This window comes from Lepisosteus platostomus, chromosome 4, assembly GCF_059453375.1.
Source record: "Lepisosteus platostomus isolate fLepPlt1 chromosome 4, fLepPlt1.hap1, whole genome shotgun sequence".
In the NCBI taxonomy this organism is placed as follows: domain Eukaryota; kingdom Metazoa; phylum Chordata; class Actinopteri; order Semionotiformes; family Lepisosteidae; genus Lepisosteus; species Lepisosteus platostomus.
In genome coordinates, this window is record NC_142614.1 from 72,306,374 (window position 1) to 72,313,529 (window position 7,156).

General features: G+C 35.9%; 1 protein-coding gene across 1 annotated transcript in view; it reads right to left on the reverse strand.

Annotated features, from left to right (window-relative positions):
- hapln1b (hyaluronan and proteoglycan link protein 1b) overlaps positions 1 to 6,751 on the reverse strand; it is a 39,042-nt gene extending 32,291 nt beyond the window's left edge. The window contains exon 1 of the mRNA XM_088630639.1: positions 6,184 to 6,751. The gene's annotated coding sequence lies outside the window, so the exon portion shown is untranslated. The remainder of the gene's footprint in view (positions 1 to 6,183) is intronic.
- Between the last annotated feature and the right edge of the window lie 405 nt (positions 6,752 to 7,156).

Consider the following 7,156-nt stretch of genomic DNA (forward strand, 5'->3'; position numbering starts at 1 on the left):
AAACGACTGGAAATGACAAAATGATGTTATGTGCAAGTCTTAAATTATTAAAAGATATTTTTAGGACTTGTCAAACGAAGTGCTTCCTGAAATGTTCAGAAAGAAACGTAACCTTAGTGTACTAAATCTGTTGTAGAAAACTTGTTTTTTTATTTGGTGAAAATGAGTGGGATCTTTCAAACATGTAGACCTTGTATACAACATGAAATCGTCTTTTTATTTTTTCCCAGTATTCTGTATTCCTCTTGTTCTTTGACTGCAAAACAATGCATTGCAACATGACTCTTTAAAGTGTATTCAACATAAAACGCCATTCTGTGCAATCTAAAATGGTACCCCGATTTTGTTCAATTCCAGTCTAGTAAGCTCATCATCATCAGAGATTTATTAAATCATTTTATACTTCACTATCATAAGCTTTAGTGTCTTGATGATTTTGGAACTGTTCTGCATGAAATGAATAATAATTTTCATGCACTGTGCAACACCTTCTAAGGAACTACTCGTTAACCAGGAACACAGGCAGACCTACAGTATCTTTCTCACCCACCATTTCTTACACAGTAGACTTCAGCACAGTGAAAGCTCAGGAGACTGCAGAATGTTTTCTGCCAGCTTTGGCTAATGTTAATGTTTAATGAACAGTACTGTTGAACTGTGTTATGTTTCCAATGTATGCTTAATATACTTTTTACTTCAATTACATCATAATACTGGATAGGCTTTTTGTACTGAAAGGATTTATGCCCTTTTATAGCTGTAAACAGAAAAATGTTCCAGGATAGAATTAAATAACTACTATAACCTATTTTGAAAAGTATGTAGTACTTACTGTCCATGATATTTAATGTCCTCTTAAAATAAATATAAAGGTCTTAACAAGACTTTTTTATATATGTGATTTAATTGGAATTTTATTTCACTGTTTAAGGACAGTGGTTGCCTTACAAAATCAAATATTTCAAGACTTTGTAAAACACATTAAAACAAAAGCATAATGGTTTTTCACTGTGTATTTTTCTCCTTTTAAAAATGTTTTTTTTTCTAATGCAATAAAAGAGTGTATTTACTTTGTTCTCACATTTCAGTTTGTTTTTGAAAGAAAGAGAAAAGGAAATCAATGTTTTATAGTGGCCTTGCTGACTTTTGTCTGAAGATACAGTATATAGGTGGATGCTGCACATTGGTGGTGATGGAGGGGAGTCCCCATTACCTGTAAAGTGCTTGGAGTGGAGTGTCCAGAAAAGCGCTATATAAGTGTAAGCAATTATTATTATTATTATTATTATTATTATTATTATTATTACTTCAGGAATCGTTTATAAATAGAGCACTTAAGCATGCCAATAGAATTAAATTACAGTATAATTTAGGCAGCAAAGAATCGGTAAGAAATTATGATTTCATTTTCTTAAAAAACATTTATTATCTCTGTGCAGTACTGTAAAGTGGACTTTACAAAACTTTACATCTGGGTTAAAATATTTAATAGCTGTAAAACAAATTAACCCTTTATCTACCACTCAATGAAATACAATACAGAGTCTTTTACGTGACGCTTCTCTGAGCAAAAGATGAGAAAATAAGGACTCTTCACATTTTCCTGTAAAAGATAATGGTAACCTGTGCTTAACAACCTAAATAATCTGTGATAAGTCACACAAAGTATATGATTAATTTAACCAAAATTTGCTATTTTTCTTTTGTGAATGAAAAGAAACATTTCAATGGAAGTACAACTAAAATGAAAAAGAGCATCTTTAAGATATGAAAAGAAAAATGAAAATGAAAAGATTGGGGGAGTTCTCGGAGATCACAGTTACTAGACTGGCAGCTCCTAACCTTAGTTTTAGATATGTTTCCAAAAACACACAAGAGGTTAATTGGATTCTGGGAAAATTGTCCCTAGTGTGAGCGTGGCTATGTCTGCCCTGGTGTCCCATCCAGGGAGTATCCTGCCTTGTGCCCATTGCTTGCTGGGATGGGCTCAGGCTCCCCAAAATCCAGAACTGGATGAAGCAATTAGAAAACAGATGGATAGATGAATTGATGAGTGTCTTGTTTGCACTTCACCAGGTGGCTTCCTCCAAGTCTCGCTTTTCACATTCAGAATGTTTTTATCAATGAAACCCAAGATTTGCTCTGTTATCAGACGGTTACAAAGTAATCTTTCTAATCTGACGCTGGTAAAAGTTTCTCTCTAATAGTGCTGGTGGGCTGCCCTGGCTCATCAATGAGGCCGGGTTTACACAGGTGGACAGCCTTAGGTTGTCACCTGAGCTAAACACTGATGGAAGTCAATAAAACTGAGCAATGATACAATGAAAGTAAAATCGTGTTTGTTGAAACAGGCTATCTGTTGCAATGCAGTCTCTTCAGTGTCATGATACAGCCATGCTTTGATAACAGAATCTGAAGGAGACCACCTTCACTGTATTGTTTAAGAAAAAGAAACATGACAACATGTTCTGATAAGACTTTCAAAGAAGATATGTAATGAATAGTGAATGGCTCTGTTTGAAGTCTGTGCCAAAGCATTATTCTTTTAAGAAAATATTTTTTGCTACAGAATATTAAATGAAGAAACTATTATACAGTCTAAACCTTATAATCTTTTAGACAAAAAAGCAGCACCTTCTTTATAAACTACACAAAAAATAATGCAAAGTCAACATTCCTTTATTCTAATATTAACAAAGGGAATTTACTGCATTAAAATGTATCATGTACTGATGAACGTATTGATGATATTGTTTAACTGTGTTTTTAATTTCTCTGGTGCAAACCACCAAATTTACAATTTACCCATGAGGTAGAAAACTTATTGGTAACAGCAGTACTTTTTTTTGTTTTCAGTACAAGATAAACTATCCAAGGATTTCTGCTTAACAGTTACAGTACGGCCCTTGAGGTCTCACATGCAAAAACAGCGTGTGTGTGGCCTGCTGTTGTTAATGATTTTCAAATAAACAGCTAAGAGCTTTTAGGATCATTGTACAGCTAGTACAGCTTCCTTATGTAACTCACCTGCGAGATGATAGTTCATTGCAACTAAAGAGGTGGTAAAGCCCAAATTTGCTTTGCATTCTATTTTGAAATTATTTTTTTAGAACATTACCTACATTTTAAAATGGACATTTTTAAGCCTTTCTTGATTGCTTGTGGCTGCTTTATTTTTTGAAGGCAAACTTTATTCCATGTTGTCCAAGCTTATAATATGGGCATTCTGCTCCTTGTACTAATTAAAGGATCTGCTCTTAAGGAGCTGTAACAGAACAGTTTTTGTTATACACATTTCATGCTTGTATGATGTCATCTTTTGGATTTGTTACAGCTCCTGAGTCCCAGCAGAAAGTACACACAATGTGTTCTTACCATTTTGAGTATTTGGACCCCACCAACACTTATAGATAATTATTTAGCTGAAGCCTACATAAATTATCTGTAATGAAATACACCAAGTAATTTCCCTTTGAATAGTCGTTAAACCAAATTAAATAATATTTGCGGATTTACTTTGCATTTTCCTAGATACATATTAAAATTAATTTTTGGTGTTTCATACTAATTTTGGAAAAAACATAAGAAGGCCTAAATCATGGAACTCAATATCAATGCAATATAAAAACAAACAGAAATTCTAGCCATGTTGTGAAAGAAAAAGGTGTATATTACATGTCCTTGAAGGCACTATAAGCTAATACATATAGAATAGATCAGTTTATGTGAGGATAAATGGACAGCTGTGATAGTGTGCAGACAGAAAAGGAACATGTAATTTCCTTTTTCAATTCCACATTTTCCACCAAAAAAAAAACTGTTACTCCTACTAGAGGACAAACATGGAATAAATGCAACACCTGAAAGAAAATAATTTATTGTATATTCTAAAACTCCTTAGGTATTACAGTATGTTAATCCAGAAAACAGTTAAAATACACTTTGTTAGTAACATTTTATGGAATTTGTTTTCAACTAAAATGTAAAATGTCCAGAGCCAAAACTTCAACAGAAGTTTACTGTACTTGGCTGAAATGTTTTCTTTAAAGTTATGAGTGTGTACACATACAGTAGTTATACTAAAGACACACCCACTTAAAATAACCTATTCATAGGACAAAAAAATGATGTCCTTCAGTGTAACTGGATTGGATAATTGCTTATATTGGATCATTAGTTCCTAAAAAGCAGTGGTTAGCTTTGGCATTAAACGCAACCCACAAAAAAATCACTCCAGTGGTTACCATTAGCTAAGTGGAAATGAACACTACATTGTACATTCATAATTACATTTATGAGTATCTTGACAAATTAAACCCATAACTGACTTCCCTCCAGTGTGCTGTGTACCTTAAACGATTTAAAATGCGGCTGGCTCTTGACTACAACCCCCTTTTAACATGACCTCTCTGGTTGCAGATTATACAGCTCGTCAGCGAAACATGCGCGCAAATAAATTCAAACATAGCGTATTGGAGGAGCTCTATCCTTTCACAGACCAGTAGATGGCAAGCTAAACCTACTTAACTCCACAAATACCCCATTCATACAGGAAATAAAGAACTGCATTATTAATTTATACCATTACATACGCTCAGCTCCCAATATTTGTTTTGCCAGCTGTTTCCTCCAGCACTCCTTTAACTTTAAAGAAGTGGGCCTTATGTAAATGCGCCCCAAGACCATTCGCTCGAAAAGAACATTTTGTCAGTTAGTACTACAAGCAACCTTTTCAGGTACTGGACTGTGCGCTACAGTTGCTGGTTTCTCTGGAGCCAGACAGTCTCATAACTCATGGGAGTATCAACAGAAGCAAAGCGGGAGCAGAAAAGATGCATTACTTTGCCTTTTCACTTTTTGAACTTCCAGCTAATGAGTGAAAACAAGTATTGACACCCATCTCCGCGCCTTCCTGGCATCGCGAACATTGCAAAATTAAGTTTCAATAACTTTCAATTCAAATACAAAACGCCGCTCAGACATTTGAGACGGCTAACACTTCGAAATGCCTTTTTTCCCCAAAAATGTTTTCAGGTTATTAAACGAGTTTACAAGTTGTAATCTGTCCAGAAAGTAATCTGTCAGCAACAGTCGTCTTTTAACATTTTCTTTTAAAGTGTTCATATTGCCAAGAGAAAAGAAACATAAATAAGAACAAATGAAGCAGAACACAACGTTTTGGCTAGGGATTTATGATGTGAGCTCAAGAACAGTTGAAACGTTGTGCCTCTCCTATTTTTCAGCATTAAAATAACCTTGTTTCTTTGCGGCCAATGCACTGACAGCTACCCCACTCGAATAGGTATATACTGTACAGTATATTGCAATTAAATGACGGACTAGTTCCTAACTTGGTTGAAATCAAAGTTATGATTTAATCATACGTGATAATTTTTCTCCTAATTTGGAAAAGACCACAGTTTTAATTTACACACTCAATATATAGTTCCGTGTATTAGTCTAGTACATACAGTACACAGAATGGGGCTCGGTTCCAACACTTCAGAACCAATACAATGATACATTCTACAGCGATGATGTTGATCCGAAACGCCAGGAAACACACTCTCACGTTTAAACCTGGCATCGCTTACACTACAAGTTCCAAAAAAGCGTTGCGCTGGTCCTAAGGTGATCATGACATCATACGCGAAGATAGCTTGTCCAACAGCTCTTGTGCAGTTTCCAGCAAAGTTCCAATATGAGAAACAAGCATGCTGTATAATACTGAACAAAGGTCTAATGTAATTACACACTACCCTTAGGACTTATCAACTAGGTTCTGCCCTTGAACAAATTCAAGCAAACGGCATTTTGTTTGAGGAAAGTTTTACCGCACTGATTTCAGAGTTTTAAAACATCTCCACCCTGCCCCTTAGCAAATTCAAGAGTCCCCAAAAGAGCACTTATGGTCTAAAAGCGCCATAAGCACCAATGCCCTTCATATGTGAACTCAGACCGCTTTAGTCCCTTTTTTACTCGCAAATCATATTTAACTACTTGCAAATGACACTCTCACTCTGGTTATCCAATATTGGGACCCTGACCTTAATTTCCATTCCTGCAAGAGGAGCAAAGTAAATAACAATACCCGCAAAATAAGTATGCTACTTGAAAGCGCGGTTTGTTCAGATGTAGAAACAGGCTAGAGTTACAGAACAACAAAAAGTCAAACGTGCTCACCTTGCAAAGTTGCGCGTGTAGCTCGGAATGATTCAGAACGGTCCTTTCTCCGGGAGGAGCAAGCCCAATTTCTCACCAAATAGAAAGAGGAACCACGTCACAGGCAGGGAGCGAGGATTCACAAGGACTCAAAATTACTGGTCAAACACTCAACTCGTAGAGACCCACCCGTTAGGCACACAGGTATCGCTACCGCAAGATGCATGACGATTCAGAGTCCTATGTACGTACAGTAGTTGTAGTTTTTTTTCTTGTTTCAGACTCGTCAATATTCCATATTCCAAAAAAAAACTTATTAGAATGACTTTACCATTACTAAAGTTTACAGTCTTCATCGATGCAGCAAAGCAATCAGAGCATCGGTGCAAGCTGTTTCTGTGCAATTAAATAATTTTAATTAGGGATGGATCCGGAGTATTTCAAGGTGATTTCTAAAATGACCTGCTAGACAGCAACCATAAGTTTAGTGGGTGGGGTTGAAACACTGAAAACCGAGTAGCTGGTGTACCATATAAAAGTAGGGAAATGCCTATAAGGTGAGAAAACATAAAAATAAGTTTTAAAAGCATCCCTAACGTACTATATAACTCCGCCTTTTCCCCCTCTTACTTATTCCTTTGCAATGGTTATGTAACTTCTGAGTGCAGCCTACTTAATATTTTGCGGGCTAGCATTTACGAAACCTATTGCAACATACTGTATAGTATTAATAGAACATTTATCTGCGCCGCGGTCGTAGTTTATTTATTGGTTATATTACAGTGCGTCTCACCTACGAACAAACAAGTATTTGCCTTATGATGTTAAAATTCTTACACTTTGTGTCACTGCAGCATCGACATGTACAGAAGGTGTGGAGATTTCACAGTTCCACAGATGTTCCACAGTTTCGCATATTTAAAGTAATGCGACTTTTCAGTCGTCTGTGGGTTAATGTCTCAATTTACACAGCAAGTGGCGCTATTGTCCGTGG